General features: G+C 44.3%; 1 protein-coding gene across 10 annotated transcripts in view; it reads left to right on the top strand.

Annotated features, from left to right (window-relative positions):
• Window positions 1–17655, top strand: part of LOC135101930 (golgin subfamily B member 1-like) — a 282995-nt gene that overhangs the window by 71991 nt on the left and 193349 nt on the right. The gene's annotated exons all lie outside the window — the stretch shown is intronic.

Genomic DNA, 17655 nt, shown 5'->3' with positions numbered 1-17655 from the left:
CATCTTCCCGCCATCTTCCCGCTCATTGCCCTCTACGTTCCCGCCCTTCGCTCACTCATCATTTTTATTGGACTGTTGTTGTTGTTGTTGTTGATTTATTTTTCTCCTCTTTAACTGTTTTTCTTTATCATTGTTCCTTAGAAGGACTTTGTCTGTGTGTTTGTTTGTCTGTCTTGATGTCTGTATGCCCGTCTGTTTGTCTGTGTGTATGTATGTATGTGGTTATAAACAGTACTTGTGAGCTACACGCACTACATCAGTCATCACTTTTTAAAATGGTCTTCGGTTCACATTTAGTGCTGTATTTGTCGTCCGCTGCGAGGAGGACTTGATGGCCAGACTCTCAAGTATACGAGCACGTATCAAGATGAGAATAACCAGGGAGAAGGAGTCCTTAAAGAAAGTAATAAGCTGAGTGGAAGCCGTTAGGGAGGAGGAGGAGGAGGAGGAGGAGGGAGCGGCGGCAAGGCAAACAGGAAGAAGCTGTTGTGATAAGCTATCTGAAATCTTTGAACATCAATCTGCCAAGTGCATTTTTACTTCAAGCAGTCTTATCGCTGGTATCTGGAGTGGCGGCGGGGGGCGGGGGGATGGGGCATTTAGGTGAAGCGGGGAGGGGGAGGGGGAGGGGGAAAACTTGCCGGCACGACACTCGAGGTGGTCAGGGAGGAAGTACAAGGGAGGGAAAAAGAGGAAAGAGATGACGGAGTTAGATTAGAAGGAGATGAAGAGGAACATAACTTGTTACGATTTTCATATTTCTGATTATTTTGTTAGGTTAGGAAGAGACGAGGAAGAAAATAACTTGTTAAGATTTTCATATTCGTTTTTATTTTGTTGCTTTTTCCTCGTGTGTTGTTGTTGTTTTCCTTTTATTGCGTCTGTGCCTTTATTCCTCTTCAGATTCAAGTATCCATCGTTGCGACAGTTTACATTTTTTCTTCAGTCTCCCCATCAGCCATCTTTTCCTCCCAGATTCGTTCGTTGGTTTCATCTTACTCCAGTTTTTCACCTCATTTCTTTTCTTTTCTCCCCATCTCTCCCATTACGAACTCCCTAAAACCTTCTTTCTTCCTTCACTGACAAACACACCTGCATATCTTATAATTTTCTAATCCTTTATCTTTACCTCCAATATTCCTTCCTTCTTTCCCCTCCTTATCACATTTCTTTCCACATCACTTCCATCACTGACTCTTCAATTCCTCCTTCCTTCCTTCCTTCCTTCACACACACACACATACACACACATACACACACACACACACACACACCAGCATATCTTATTTTCTATTTCCCATATCTTACCCTTACCATCAATATTCCTCGTATTTTTCCATTCATTTCCCAATCACTCCCGTCACTGGTTCTCTGCTTCTCACTCTGACACCCACACCGCCCACCCGCGACCCTCCACACAGCCAATAAGCTCGAGGATCCTCAGTGAGTGGCGGTGAATTGGTCGCGTCCTGTGATATACCCGCCGCTACCTGAGGCTCCCGGCCGTGAGTACCTGGCGCCGCGCGGGTCGTGTAGGCGCAGCAGGGGTCTTCAGAGGCCACAATGTCCGGGAGGTGCGCCAACATGCCATTAAGGAGGCTTTATCTCCAGCCTAGCAGCGACCCTCCCAGGCCTTTGTCCCTGGCGCCGCCCTCTTAAGGTCATCTGAGAACGCCCGTGAAGAGGAGGAGAACGAGGAGGAGGACGCGAAAGATGTAAAGCTTAGATTAGGGATGGAGTAGAATCAGAAAACGAAAGGTGAAAGGGAGTTGGGAGTTAAGGGAATGAAAGTGACGTTGGGAGAGTAAAAGGAAAGTTGTTTTCTGAGTGACTGTACTTGCGATGTCTTGGCGCGATAGGAAAGTCCAAGCACAGGAGGTCGCAGTAGGGTGAGGCTACGGCCAGCACCCCCCTCCAGTACCCCACGATGCAGAATGGGGCAGGTGGGGACCGGAAATTCCGCTTCTCTGTATCACCCAAACAAGATCACCATGCCTTCACGCAGGGCACCCCCCACGCGGCTGTCTGGCCTGGGAGGGTGAGTGGCGGCTGTGCTGGGCCGTGTGACACATTCCGGAGGGTGATTTCTTCTTTGTGTCAGTATTTGTATCTCTTGCCTCGATCACTTACAGGTTTAGTGTCGGAGGTTCGGGGTGTTTTGTGGGTATGTTTATGTTGGTACATGTTTGTATGTTTGTATGTAATTAATGTATGCATTTGGGCTTGTCTCCTTTCACGCTGCAGGGCCTCTCCATCTGACTGTGAATAGATAAGGAACATAAGCCGAAGAATTGTGACCTTGTAACCCGGCAATCCCTCCGGCTACTCTCCTGCAGCCCCGTCAAGACGCCCCACCTAGTGGAGGTGTAGGGATTGACGCCTGGCCGTGCCCCTGTCACTGAGAGAGACCTTTGTCCTACAGCGATCATCTTGTAGGCTGATGAAAAAGAAAGAAAAAATCATTACCGTGACAGGTAATCATGATTACAGCATCAGCACAGGCACCGAGTTGCAGAAAAAGTATCTTATATTAGCCAGTTAAGCGGAACGACTTAAAAAGAGAGAGAGAGAAAAAAAAAAGAATAGGAGAGGAATGGAAGGATATGGAGGGAAAGGGTTTCTAAGGGCACGAGGGCTGCCTCCCGCCGACACTGTCCACGCTCGGGTGGACAAGTTGACTACGCCGTGCTCGGGGAAAGCGGCAGGCGAGTGTCAGCCCTTGACCTCCCGAGACCCCACTGCTGGCAGCACACAGAGCAGAGAGGCACCATCCCGCGGTGTCTCCACGCTGACGGTGTTTAGTGTGCTGTACTAGTGGTGATAATGATGATGGTAATGATAGAAGGTTATTGTGTTGGTGATAATAATGATAATGATAATATACGAGTATACTTGGCAGTGGATAGCTAGACGATAAAATGAATTTATTGTGCGATGTTAAATTCATAATAGAACAAAAACTTGTAAAGGGGGAAAAATGTAAATACATCTGACCGCAAGAAGATCAAGCACAGTTGAGAATTACAGCCCAAGGAAAAATAATCTTCAGTATCCTATTATCCTATGATCTTAATAGGATCAGGAACCTGTGGGATCGAACCTCCGGCGATGACCTGTTGTCTGTTGGGGGCAAACGAGAACTCCGTTAATCCTGGAGTGGGAGGTGGGGGGAGGGGACAGCAGGGACCCCACATGGCGTGCCTGTTTGGGGCGGGAGGCAGCGAGGGTCTAGGCAGGCTGAGAGACGGACACACTCGCCACAAGCACTCAGGAGGACTTGGGGCGAAGGGCGGGGCGCAGAGAACGGGGATCACTGAAAGAGGATTGTGATGTGAGTGACCTGTGTCTCCTCATCCCCTGCAGGTGTATAAAGGCTGCGCTGCTCTCCTGCATCTCCCCCATCCATTTTTCTTTCTCTGTTTAATGCAATGCCAGACGCTGTACTTACTCGTATATACAGCAGGCAGAATTTTTTTTTTTTTGTTAGTTTGTACATAACTGGCAGAAGAGAGCTCGATTGTGTTAGTTTCTGGTAAAAGGCTGAAAATGTGTTGATTTTTGTGTACGTACATAAGATTAGTTATTTATGTATATTTGTGTATGGCACGCAGAAGATATGATGATTATATTAGTTTGTATATAGCATATAGAAGATAAAGATGATTGGATCACTGCATATTTAAAACAGTGGCATTTATGATACAGCTCTTATTTGTAATGTTGACGTGATATATCAGGTACTGGGAAATAAAGAACGGTCTCATTTTTTTTGCTACCAGAGGGGAAAAAAAAGATACCACTTGTTCGGAAGGAGATAGTGTAGCCAAGGCCATCCACTGCTCAGCGAATTGTAGATGTTTTCTTTTTCTTTTTTCCCTCAGTTGTCATTGTCACACGCATCACGCCCCGCCGCCGCACACACAGACTTTCATAAATGTCACTGGATTTTAACGTGACGGCGGGACTCTCACATGCGTTTATTTCCTTCAGCCTCTTAACTCACCCAGCCATTCACCACCAGACAGGCACACTTCCCCTCCCTCCCTCACAACACACACCACCCTCGTCTCACGCGTCAGGGCTCAGATAGTATATGTACCGTGACACCTTAATACCTCACCCCCTCTCTCCAATACCCTCGAAAAAAAAAAAAAAAAAGATTGAAATAAAAAAGAGTAAAACCACTTTTTGCTTCAACCCTTGACAAAAAAGGATACAATCAGATTTTTCTGCCGAACTAACTTTTCGAAATCGCAGTTATATCATCCAGTTTTACGAGCTCTTGGTCCACTATATATATATTTACGAGTACGAGGAGTTGAAATCAGGCGGCGGGACTCGGGATGGGGGTTGGAAAGCAGATGAGGTGTAGAGGTTGCTTGGTTGGATGGCTGGATGGTAGGTCAGTGCGTTGGTGTCGGAAAGGCGCCTCGACCAGCACTGGATTTGGTGTTCTTTGTTCGCCTGGGCCAACTTTCACGTCACGGTTTGTGTTCCGGGTGTCAGCCTCGCTTGAAACTTGGAGAAGGATGAATGTGGGTGAGGATGGATGCAGAGTGTGGAGTGTTTGGGATGGTGAGGGAGGTTGGGGAATGAACTGGGAACTGAAGGAGGAGGAATGAAGGAAGAATGAAGAAATGGAGGTGATGGAAGGCGCAAGAATGAAAGGAAGGCTGAAGGAGGGAGAGAATGAAGGAGGAATTAAGGAGAGAGCACTGAAGAAGGAATGAAAGGGCCAGAAGGAGGAGGAATAAAGATGAACAGAAAGAGGAGGAATGAAGAAGGGACAGAAGGAGGAAGATGAGAAGACGTAGAGAGAGAGAGAGAGAGAGAGAGAGAGAGAGAGAGAGAGAGAGAGAGAGAGAGAGAGAGAGAGAGAGTTTATGGATGATGACACTTGCACCTTGGCAGTGACATTGACCCCGTGGCGCTGTGGTTGGCGAGAGTGTTTGGTGATGATTTAAATGGTGGCGAGAGTGACATTGGTGATGTGATGATAATGATAGTGGTAATGGTGAAAAAGTATGATGGTAGTGATGGTAATAATGGGTATAAGCCCTCGTGAAGATTATTTAAGTGGTGACTAGAGTGACAGCGGTGGCAATAATGAAGTTAATGGTGATGATAGTAACGGAACTGTGGTGAAAAAAGTGTAATGGTAGTGATAATAATAGTCATAACATTTACTTTTAATGTAAATGGCGAAAGTAGAGAAGAAAGATGAAGTAAGGAGGAAGGAAGGAAACAAACATCAAATATACTTAATTCCATCATATATATTTTGATATTAATAGAAGTAGAGAGATAAAGTGAAGAGACAGTAAGGAACTATAAACAACACAGGTACTTACGTAAACCCACCTTACTTACCTTCAATACATCAAGGAGAGGAGGAGAGGAAAGGAAGGACCGGAGGAGAGGAGGAGAGGAGGTAAGACAAGCCAAACAAGAGGCGGTAGTTACTCACGCGTAGGACGGTGCGTAAGACAGGTGAAAGATGATCTGCGGCTAGGACTCTTATGATGCTAATTAAGTGGGAACAAAGTGGTCTGGAGAAGATGGGACGTGGTGGTGGCGGCGGTAGGGCACGGGGACGGGGTGGATGGGTGGATGGCGGTAATAAATAAGAGGAAGACATTAAAGGTGATGAGATCGTTGGCCCTAATGGTCGTTATGTTGTATTTTGTGGTAATGATGCTGATGGATGAGGATGCTGGTGGCGGCGGCGGCGGCGTTGGTGGCGGTGGTGGTGGTGGTGGTGGCGGTGGTGGTGGTGGTGTTAACGCTAACAACCCAAGGCTATAAGTATTTGATTTCATGGTGGGCGATAGAGACTTGACAACATTCTGCCCGTGCTGTAGGGTGAGGTAGTGTAGATTATAAGTAGTCATGGTCAGAGGTGTGGCAGTGTGTCTCACTCACATCCACTGTCTTTAGCCATGTGCCTCAGTTGCAAGTCCTGATCTGTTGACAGTGTCCTTACAAAAGCAGATAATAATGGACAGTTTCTCAGCAAATCAAGGGACTTAACATTGAGGGAAGACGCAAAACAGTGGATATAGGTGCGAATGTCACTTGACTTTTGTCCATGACTGTACTATGTATGCTATGATTATAACGTCCTTGTTGACATAGATTAGCTGGAAAACATGAAAAAGGAATCCGAATATGTCCGTGTAAAAAGGTATTTAGATATTCATACGTGATTTGAGAAGAAAAAAAAAAAAAGTAAAGGTTGTAAGGAATAGGTAAAATCTAGAAAGCAGTAGCGAATAGCTTTATTTGTTCCTTGATAGATCAGATACAGATATGAAATACTTATACGTGCTGAGCTAAATCATCTCCCCATAATTATACGTAGAAATTAATGCTCCCCTACGCAAACTTAGTAACCTGACTGATTTCTCTTCTGGTGCACAATGCTTACCGTTCCCCTGCCGCCTCTACTTAAAGACACGGCTTTCCTCAACAACCATCATCATTTTGACTGTAACGTCGCAGCTTGAAGGAAAAAGTTGCGGAGATGGAAACACAGTCATTGAAGGAGCGCCGGGCTGAGGGAGGAGTCATTACGATCTTAACTACCCTCCTTGTCGCCTGTAATTGCTTGGTCTCAGTGCGCAACTTGTTCGTTCCCATCCTGTTGATAATTATGGGGCCTTGTGTGTGTGTGTGTGTGTGTGTGTGTGTGTGTGTGTGTGTGTGTGTGTGTGTGTGTGTGTGTGTTGAAACTAAGAGCACATACGAGTACATCTACCCCTTTATTTATCTATCTGCTTCCCTATCTATCTATGCTTGTCAGAAATAATAGCAAAACTACTTTACTTTTCCCATAATATCATCACTTACTTAATGTAATTTACCCCAAAAAAAAAAAAAAATGTGGGGGAGGGGGCGGCTGGAATGACGAGACAAGGAAGAAGGGGGTTGGTAAGGGTCTTGTCGAGGTCTCCTTTAGTCCTGGTTGTCCCTTCCTCACGAATTAATTAAGGAGAAGGGGAGTCTGCACGAATTCCTGTCGTAGTCTCTCTTACTCCTGGTTGTCCCCTCCTCACAAGACAAGAAGAAGTGGGTCCGCAAGAGGTCCTGTCAAGGTCTCTTATTCTTGGTTACCCTTTCATCCCGTGCGTCAAGGAAGAAGAGGGAATCGGTAAAGGATTTTGTCGGTATCTCCTTTAGTCTTGCTTGGCTGCCCCTCACGCGAGAATGAAGAAGGGTGGATAGGCCAAGGGTTCTGTCGCGATCTCCTTTAGTCTTGACTGGTCCTTCGCCGCGTGCGTCACCAAGCAGCACTCCATCCCAGGTCCGTTGCAGCCCCCGGTAATGTGCGCCGCGGTGAGCCAGGGAGAGTAATCACCGGGCAGCGATCGAGTGTCACCTTGGGAAACCTGAGAAGTCTTGTCAGGCGTACTTTCTCTCATGTGTTACTGGCCAAGACACGCTTCCTGGAATTAGGTGTTCCCTCACCACCTCATGTTTCAGTTCGCAGTGACATTCGAAGACTTGTTTTCGCACTTGACGAGTAGTTGATTTGATCCTGCCATTACCTCTCTCTCTCTCTCTCTCTCTCTCTCTCTCTCTCTCTCTCTCTCTCTCTCTCTCTCTCTCTCTCTCTCTCTCTCTCTCTCCTTCCTTCCTTCCTTCCTTCCTTCCTTCCTTTTCTCTCGATCTTCAACAGTGTACCCGTACCAAGCAAGCATGAGTACTGTCTTACTGTCTCAGTGGTCTGTTTCCCTTTCCCTTCTCCAGTGTGCCAGAACCAAAGGAGAACAGCCTTTTGTCTTCTGATAGATAGCGAGGCGGAAAATCCTTTTGACACATTGTTTTTAGTGCTGTGAATTGTTGCACATCACGTTGAAGGGGTTGATGCTTGTAACTATATTTTTCTTCAGCAGCGTCGTTAGGAATTACTCATAGGAAGCAACAAGTGCCGTGCAGAGGAGGTAAAGTAACAGGTGCCATATAGAGGAAGCAGGTGCCATATAACCATCAGCACTCAGAGGGTTAAGGAGGAGGAACTTATCTTGCATCCCTTTCTCTGCAACCTCGCCTCCTGACCTGTCCTCATCCCAGCCTTACCTTTCCCTCACCTCTCGCCTTTCCCTGGCCACACTCTCGTTACCCTTCGCTCCACGTGGTGCCCCTGCGGCCTCCCCTCGCCAATTATGCAGATGGGGTGGGTTGCAAAGGAAAGGCAGCATCCGTGGCCCTCACTCATCTCGCAGGACCACAGCCCGATGCTGCCTGCGACCCGGGAACCCTCAGTTACCTGCCGGAACTATTGCCTGTTATCTGGATCCTCTTGCACTGCCTGTGTGTGTGTGTGTGTGTGTGTGTGTTTGTGTGTGTGTGTGTGTAGTATGTATGTTTGTCATTGTGGCTCTTTGTCTGTCTGTTTGTGTGTCTGGTTGGCTAACTGTTCGTCTGTCTGCCTGTCTGTTTAACTGCGTGGATCTCTCTCTCTCTCTCTCTCTCTCTCTCTCTCTCTCTCCAAACAGCCCCTCGATGAAGTGGTTAATCAATTCAGAAGTGGCGGGTCGGAAATGTGCTTACTTGTTCTGGTTCGGAGCCTCGTCTTGTCTCGTGTTGCCTCGTTTCGTCTCGCCTCGTCCTGTCATTCGTCTGCACGTCTTCCTTTTCCTGCTCTGGGTGGAAGCTGCAGTGTTCGAAAGCTGTGTCACAATTCACGTGGTATTTATAACTGCCATAAAATCCACGACTCTCTTCCTCTCTCTTCCTCTCACTGGTGTTCTCTTAATTGCGTGTATGGACGTGTTTTCGCCAGACTTTTGTTGCCTTTGTGCTGAGAGGCGAAGTAGTACATGTCTGCCTTACTTTTATTTATTGTTTTATTACTTTACGAGTATTTGAGGAATAGTTTACGGTTGGCATATTGCTTCAGAATTATCTCCTTTACTTCGTAAAAGAAAACGAAAAACTGCAATTTAACTTCAGTTGTCCATAAATAGTTTCTTTCGAGTGAAGTTGAACATTTAAGTGCAGGAGACTTCATTTATTGTACTTGGTACCTGTCATTGTTATTGTCGGTCTGGACGGTGGAAGCCTCGAGCTGGGACAGGGGGAAGGTGCGCGCCAGAACCTGCCTCGCTCTGGCCCCAGGTAACAGTATAAAAGTTGACGTGTTTGTGCGCAGGGACTGAGGCTCATGTTTATAAGGTGCACACTTTTAATTTACTAACTCGAACGGGCTTATTGCTCTTCAGTGTGTGTGTGTGTGTGTGTGTGTGTGTGTGTGTGTGTAGCGGACAAACAATCTACGCAGTATACATAGAAGCTCAGGAATGCGGCAGGACTTGCATAGTAGCAAAAGTAGGCTGACACAAGAGGACAGGTGACTTGTAAACACTGGCGAATAGTATGTGGCGTGAGGCATACGTACATACATTAACGGGACGCGGGCAGCTGGCGTCATTATGCTTCCCTCGAGGACAGTAAACTATTATTGACTCCATCCACTGCCGCGTTCCTGCCTCGGATGACGCATGACCCTTGTATTGCAAGCATGAGAGGAGAAGGAGGAGGAGGAGGAGGAGGAGGAGGAGGAGGAGGAGGAGGAGGAGGAGGAGGAGGAGGAACAGGAGGAGGAGGATTAAGGGTTGATAGGAGGGAGGAGAACCAGGAAGAAAACACTGACAGGCTACATCTTCCAGTGATGAAGTGAGGCTCTTATTACCAGGCTTGGGATTTAATGCATGAGGAGAGGAGGAGATGATGCCCGGACGCCGCCTCTGAGTAGCCTGCGGGAGTGTCTTACGGAGGAGGGATAGGAGGAGGCAGTGAGCGAGAGCATTGTAATAGGGCTGAGATTTTCCGACAGACAGCGGGTCCAGTAAGGAAGGTGCGACGACTCCTGGCCTTGTACGGGGCGCGGCTTGACAGGCTGTGGTATTCTGTGATGGATCTCCGTCGTGTTCGCCATAAAAAAAGAAAGGAAAAAGTTGGAATAGCGCGGCGGCTGCATACCTACCATGTACTCGTTAAAAGCACTTAGGAGGAGGCAGCGACTGACTTGCGGCTTTATTTTTACCTCCCCGTCTCACTAAAAGCCTGGTGAAGAGAAAGGAGGAGGAGAAGGAGGAGGAGGAGGAGCAACAGGAAACGTGGGAGGAGCAGCTTCGACTCCTATGCCTCTGTTTTACGATGGGAGATAGTCTAACTCGTCCGTGCTAAAATAATAGTTACAGCTCTCGTATTCGACTTTTTAGCATAGTGTCAGCTGTCCGTTATCTTTCCATTAGTCATCTTATCGCTTAAGTCATTACCCTTAGCTATTAGAAAACGAGCATCACCAGTTTCCCTGCCTCTTTCCCTCTCCACACCTATTTCCTTGTCCGTCTTCTTCATTAAACCTTTTCTTTCTTCCTCTGCTATTTTTCTTCTTCTTCTTCTTCTTCTTCTTCTTCTTCTTCTTCTTCTTCTTCTTCTCTCTCTCTCTCTCTCTCTCTCTCTCTCTCTCTCTCTCTCTCTCTCTCTCTCTCTCTCTCTCTCTCTCTCTCTCTCTCTCTCTCTCTCTCTTCTCTTTTTGTTACTGCCTCTCTATTTTTCTTTTCTTTCTTCATCTCCACTAGTTCAGCGTTTCTCTGTTAGTTTCCTTCCTTCCTTACACATCTCTTTCGTTTTTCATCTACTCACCGCTTTTCTCTTCTTATACTGGTTTTTCCTCCTTGCCTTCTTTTCCTTCTATTCACTTTTTTGTTCCTATTATTTTTTCCTTCTTTCTTTTATTTTCATAGTTCTTTCTCATTCCCCATCACTCCATTTTTCTTTCCTTTTCCTCCGTCATTTTTTGTCTCTTCCTTCTTCCTTCACCATCCCACAAGTTTTCTCGATCCACGCCTCCTCTCATCTTCCCAGCCACTCTCTTCCCCATCTCCTCTTCTTACTTCTCAAAAACTCGCCACCCGGCCGGTACAGCACCCACCTGCCCACCTACCCACCTGCCTAACTCCACCCCCCTCCCACCTACCCTTTGCTAAGGTGAAGGTAGAGACAAGGTCAAGTGTGTGCGTGTGTGTGTGTGTGTGTGCGTGTGTGTGTGTGTGTGTGTGTGTGTGTGTGTGTGTGTGATAGTTTATGAATACGAGTAGATGATAAAATTCATGGTGCCTTTTCGTGAATTATGAAAAGGTTTACTTATTATTCAGTCTTTTTATATCCACCTCTCTTTTTTTCTGTTTTATTTTTTTATTTTTTGTACTTATCCATGTTTATCTGTGTGCCTAGAGGTGATTTCTCTATTCAGTGTTTAATCCTCAGTGTTTTGCTGTTTCCTTTCTTCCCCAGCGGTGGCCATGACTGTTCTTGTCCGTCTCTTCTTAATGTGCACCTTCCCGTTGACCAGCCTCGGTTCCAAAGCCTGCTCCACACACACACACACACACACACACACACACACACACACACACACACACACACACACACACACACACACACACACACACACACACACACACACACACACACACACACACACACACACACACACACACACACACACACACACACACACACACACACACACACACGCACTATAAACCACAAAATATTGCTCTGCTTAAAACTTTTCCCCCAACGATTAATTCCATTCTAGGAAAAGAGTTACAGACACACACACACACACACACACACACACACACACACACACACACACACACACACACACACACACACACACACGCACACGCAGTTTTTCATTAATCAATACAGCATGATGAAAAGAATCTGATTCGCTATTACACAGCCCGGTTTCGTGTGTGTGTGTGTGTGTGTGTGTGTGTGTGTGTGTGTGTGTAAAGTTACCGGTGCTTGTATACGTCACTTTGCTTTCTCTGGTGTAATTACCTCCGTCTTAACTTCTACGAAATGGGAGAGGAGGAGAAGAGAGGGAGAGGAGAGAGGGAAGAGAAGGAGGGGGAGTAGAAGAAGGAGGAGATGGTGGTGGTGGTGGTGGTGGTGGTGGTGGTGGTGGCGATGGAGGGGAGGGAGGAGGGGGAGGAGGATGAAACTGATGCTGGTATTTCCACTCCGACATTTTCTCCTATAAGTTCATAGAGCCTTAAGTAGATAAGCTTTCAACCTTTCATAATGCAAGAGAAAAAGAGTGAAAGGAAGAAGGAGGAGGAGGAGGAGGAGGAGGAGGAGGAGGAGGAGGGAGGAGGAGGTGGTGGAGGGGGAGGGAGAAGAAGAAGAAGAGGAAGAAGAAGAAGAAGAAGAAGAAGAAGAAGAAGAAGAAGAAGAAGAAGAAGAAGAAGAAAATAAACGCGGCAAAAATATCCACTTTTTTTTTTTTAACCTGGAAAGACAGAGAAGGAAAATAGAAAAAAACAATGAAAAAAATTAAGTAAATAAGAAAATAAACAAATAAAGAGTAAATAAGAAAATAAACAAATGAAGGGATGAATCAATGAAATAATAAAGCAACAGCAACTCCATTATTCCTCAGTATTTTTTAACTTATAATTGTTTTAGACTCCATTAGCTATAAAACCTGTTATTTGTTAGCTATGTCTTTTATTTATTTATTTATTTATTATCAAGCTTAGGATTTCAATTTTTATTCTAGTAGTAAGAATATTGTTGTTGTTGTTGTTGTTTATGATGATGATGTTGAGAGAGAGAGAGAGAGAGAGAGAGAGAGAGAGAGAGAGAGAGAGAGAGAGAGAGAGAGAGAGAGAGAGAGAGAGAGAGAGAGAGAGAGAGAGAGAGAGGTTATACAAATGTTGTGTACTTTACTGTAATACATCACACCTAATGGAGAGTGAAAACATCCACTTACACACTTTTTCCCGTTTCTCTTCTTTTCCCTTCCCCTTCACTTTCTCTTAGTTTCACCGTCTCTCTTTCTCTTCCTTCCTTCCTTCCTTCCATTCTTCCCTTTCCTTTTAATATCCTTCTCATTATAATTTAATTTTCATCCGTGACTTTCTCCTCACGGTTCTCGTCACGTATAGCAGAAGAGAGGTGTACTTTCTCCTCCCGATGAAAAGGAACAAAAAATGTACGTATGATTAGGGTTTATAAAAGTTATCCCTACATTACAATCAAAGTTAATTGGATGTTTTCTTCTTCATTGTGTCTGTTTCTCTATTTTTCATGGTCTGTTGGGCTGTTACCAAGTGCTCTCTCTCTCTCTCTCTCTCTCTCTCTCTCTCTCTCTCTCTCTCTCTCTCTCTCTCTCTCTCTCTCTCGCTCCTTACCTTCCTTCCTTCGTCAGCAGCACACAAACGAAGCACTGCCCATCAAGTGAAGCAGCTCGCGGCCTCCTCCAGTCCTCGTGTCTGAGGGCTTGGGCGCCGAGTATTAATTGCAGGCGTTGAGTTGTGACTGTGACTGAAGGGAATTGGAAGTGATTGGACGAGGTGGTGTGGAATGAAGTGTGCATCATGCCAGCCAGGGGTGAAGGAACGAGGGGTCGAGGAGAGAGGGAGAGGGAGAGGGAGAGGGAGAAAGACCCCTGGTAAATACAAAGACAATGACAGACAGGCAGACAAACACAACGGCAAACTCATATGTACATAACAGACACACAAACAGATATAGCATCTAGAGAAATTAATAGAAATGTAGATATACAGAGAGAGAGAGAGAGAGAGAGAGAGAGAGAGAGAGAGAGAGAGAGAGAGAGAGAGAGAGAGAGAGAGAGAGAGAGAGAGAGAGAGAGAGAGAGAGAGAGAGAGAGAGAGAGAGAGAAGGTAAGATAAATAGACCAGCAAATTTGGGTTATTATTTTAGTTTGGTTATTTTTCGCGATCATTGTTTTAGTTTCCCCTCCGAAAGTGTTCCGTCAAGGTCACTAAGTTTCCCATGATGAAGAAAATGTAAATAAAAAGTTGAATAGGTAGAAAACAAACCAGCAAGTGTGTGTGTGTGTGTGTGTGTGTGTGTGTGTGTGTGTTTACTTAGCTGTCACACACACACACACACACACACACACACACACACACACACACATTTTTTTGAGGGGAAAACAACAGGAGCGAGGAGAGAAAGTGACAGGAATGTCGAGAGGAGGGGGGAAACTTTTTTGCAGGGTGAAAGTGAGAGAGTAAACGGTCCATTTGGTGAGGGGAGTAAAGGAAAATAAATGTGAGGGAGGGAAATAATTACAGGGGCGTTTTTTTTCAAGCATAGGTCTAATTATTATTATTATTATTGCTGCGGTGAGCGAATATATATGAGACGGGTGAATAACTTACGTCTCTGGAAAGGATGCATTGAACGAAACTTATTGAAGATGCACTGAAAGGATTATTAGTGAGTCGTATTGTGTCGTGAAAACATAGAAAGAGAGAGAGAGAGAGAGAGAGAGAGAGAGAGAGAGAGAGAGAGAGAGAGAGAGAGATTTTTCAGATTTCAGATTTTCAGATTTGTTTATTATCCACCAAAGTGGTTATTACTCAGGTTACAATAGATATTTAGTAATTACGATAGACACATCAATTACAATACATTCAGATACATAAGTCTCTTACAACTATTATATATTAATGTAAAAGATTTGATAAATTGTTTACCATTAAATCCCAAAGGTAAAAAGTCACAATAAAAGAAACACACATACTACACATGCACAAAAACATACATATAAAATAAAAATAAAAATAAAATAAAAATACAATAAAATAAGATAAAAGTATAAAATAGAGATATATTAGCGAGTAAAATTTTCTTGAAAAGATGACGATAAAATCCTCAGTCTGGCTTAAACATTATCTGTTAGCAGAAATTTCTCAATTCTAGCCTTAAAAGTGTTAAGAGAGGGTGCCTGGGTTAGGTGAGGTGGGAGCGCGTTCCACAGCTTGGCTCCTCGTACAGCAGTGCGCCTGTCTCCACTGTGTGTTTTGTGTGTGGCACGTACAGGCTGTGCCTCTGTCTGGTGATGCTGCTAGTAACAGCTTGTCTACTGCTTAATGATAAAAACCATTCTGGGTAAAATCCTCGTAAAGCTTTAAAAATAGTTATACCTACTTGAAATACATGTTTCTGCTTTATTTTTAGCCATTTCAGTTCCCTGATAAATGGAGATATATGATCATATTTCCTTACTCCTCCCACTGCAACCCTTGCTGCAAAATTTTGCACTTTCTGCACATTAGATATTACAGTGTCACTTGCAGTTCCCCATATCCTAATGCAATACTCAATTAAGCTAAGAACGAGTGTCTGTACAATAATGACCCTGGTTTGTTTATCTAAGCTGTCACCTATTCTGCTGATATACATTAAAATACCAATAGCTTTCTTATTTAACTCATTAGTATGGACATCAAAGAGCATAAAGCGGTCAATATAGACTCCTAAGTTTTTTACGTGTTTACTTGGGTATATGATGTTCCCATTAAAGTTGATCGTTGTGGTAGGTGGAATTTTAGATAATAGCTGACTGTTTCCTATAAAAATACACTGAGTTTTAGAGGAGTTGAACATCAAACCATTTTTCAAAAAATAATCTCGACATTTCTCATGAGTGTCCTCAGTGTATTTCACAATTTGATTAATATCTTCAATAGTTCCCGAATGCAAAAATTGTGTGTCGTCAGCATATTGTATCAGGAAACAATCAACATGTTCATATAAGTCATTGACATAGATGCCAAATAAAATTGGTCCCAGGATCGAGCCTTGTGGGACCCCATAGCAAGTAGTTTTCTTTTTAGATATATTGTTTTCTAGACGAACTGACATACTTCTATTCATCAAATAATTATCAAACCAAAAGCAGTCAATATTTAATAGAGAGCACTTATTTAGAAGGAATTTATGGTTGACTGTGTCAAATGCTTTGGAGAGGTCACACAAGGTTAACAGAGATGCTTTCTTGTTGTCCATATTTGCATACAATGCATCTGTGACGCTAGTGAGGGCCGTTTCAGTAGATAGTTTGGGTCGAAAGCCATGTTGACTCTTAGACAATAAACTATTAGATTCTAAGTAAAATGACAGCTGTTTAGCAACAATTTTTTCCAGTACTTTAGATATGATAGGTAGTATAGATACTGGTCTGTAATTATTCACACTATCAGAGTCACCGTTCTTATATATTGGGACGACCAAGGCGTGTTTCCAGGCCTCAGGGAACACCCCCGTCACCAAGGATGTGTTGACCATACACGTAAGGAAGGGAACTATGACACACAGCGCGTCTCGGAGAAACCGTAACCCGATACCATCAGAGCCGACAGAGCTGGTTGTATTGAGATCTTTAACTGTTAATATTATGGTGTTAATATCTACTGGTTCTGGTCTAAAAGTAGAGACAGTACTAATATTAGGTTCAGGAAGCTGGCCAACAGATTTACCATCATCAGTTAGTTCTTTCTGTGAGCGTTTAAAAGTGGATTCACCAATACCAGAAAAGAAATTAGTGAACTCTTCGGCTTTCTCTTTTACGTTTTCAAAATTATAGGAATTGTGATTATTTTTCTGACTAGGGATAATTTCTTTAATGATGTTCCACGTAGCCGAAGTGTTCCCTTTGTTGTCTTTAAAGCGATTGAGGTAGTGATCCATCTTTGTTTTATTAATTAGTTGCTTGACGCGTTTCTTTACTGTCTTATAACGTTCCCGTAACCGCGAATTACTTGTGTCGATTTTAAACTCTCTTTGCAAGTTATTACGTTCCTCCATTGCCTCACGTATATCGTCATTCATCCATGGTGTTGGTCTTCCTTTCACTGCTCTAGTTACAATAGGGGCACATATATTAAGACAATTAATAAAAACATCATTAAAAATTTCTACCTGTTTGTTGACATCGTCAGTTAAAAATATATTATTCAAAATCAGAACATTGTCAAGAAGAAGCGAGCAAAAAGTGTCTTTATCATAGTTCTTCAAATTACGAAACGTTTTTACCTCAAGCAATTTTCTGGGTTTCCTTACATTTAAAGCAACTGATATTAGGTCATGGTCAGCTATGACTTGAGGAACAACATCTTGTGATAAAATGACATCAGGTTTATTAGTTATTATGAGGTCTAGTAACGTGGCTGATGTTGATGTTGTTCTTGTGGGTTGTGGGTCATTCAATCAAGCTGGAAATGAAAGAAAGTGTCCATAAAAGATGAACGAAGACGAGACGGTAACCTGAGACCAATTTTTCTTCTCCCCTCTCCCTTTCCTCCCTCTCACCTTCCCTCTCCCTGCCTCCCTTCTCCTTGATTCAATACGGTACGCAAGGGAAAGCTAAAACTCCTCTCCCCTCTCTCTTTCCCCATCCCCTCCACCTGCACCCCACCCACCATCTCCTCTTTCTTCCCCTTCCCCCTCCCTGTATCTCCCTTTGCCTTTGGATCCGCATGATGATTGCAGGTGTGGCGTCTTACCTGAGAGAGAGAGAGAGAGAGAGAGAGAGAGAGAGAGAGAGAGAGAGAGAGAGAGAGAGAGAGAGAGAGAGAGAGAGAGAGAGAGAGAGAGATTTTGCTTATTTTACTTCTATTTCTTTCGTTCTCAGTCATACATCTGCTTTACCGTGGCGGGGAAAGAGAGAGACTGTAGTGTATGTACATTGCAGTGCACACGTGGCTTAGTGAGTTGCCCTAAGCAGCATTTTAACTTGTGACTGGGAAAGTAAAAGGCGTGAAGTCCCCGAGTCCTGTTTCCCTATTGCCTCGTCCCTTCCTTTGATCGACGCTA

Source organism: Scylla paramamosain, chromosome 7 (genome assembly GCF_035594125.1).
Source record: "Scylla paramamosain isolate STU-SP2022 chromosome 7, ASM3559412v1, whole genome shotgun sequence".
NCBI lineage: Eukaryota > Metazoa > Arthropoda > Malacostraca > Decapoda > Portunidae > Scylla > Scylla paramamosain.
The sequence above is the reverse complement of the archived record's forward strand: the minus strand, read 5'-3'. Positions and strand labels throughout refer to the sequence as shown.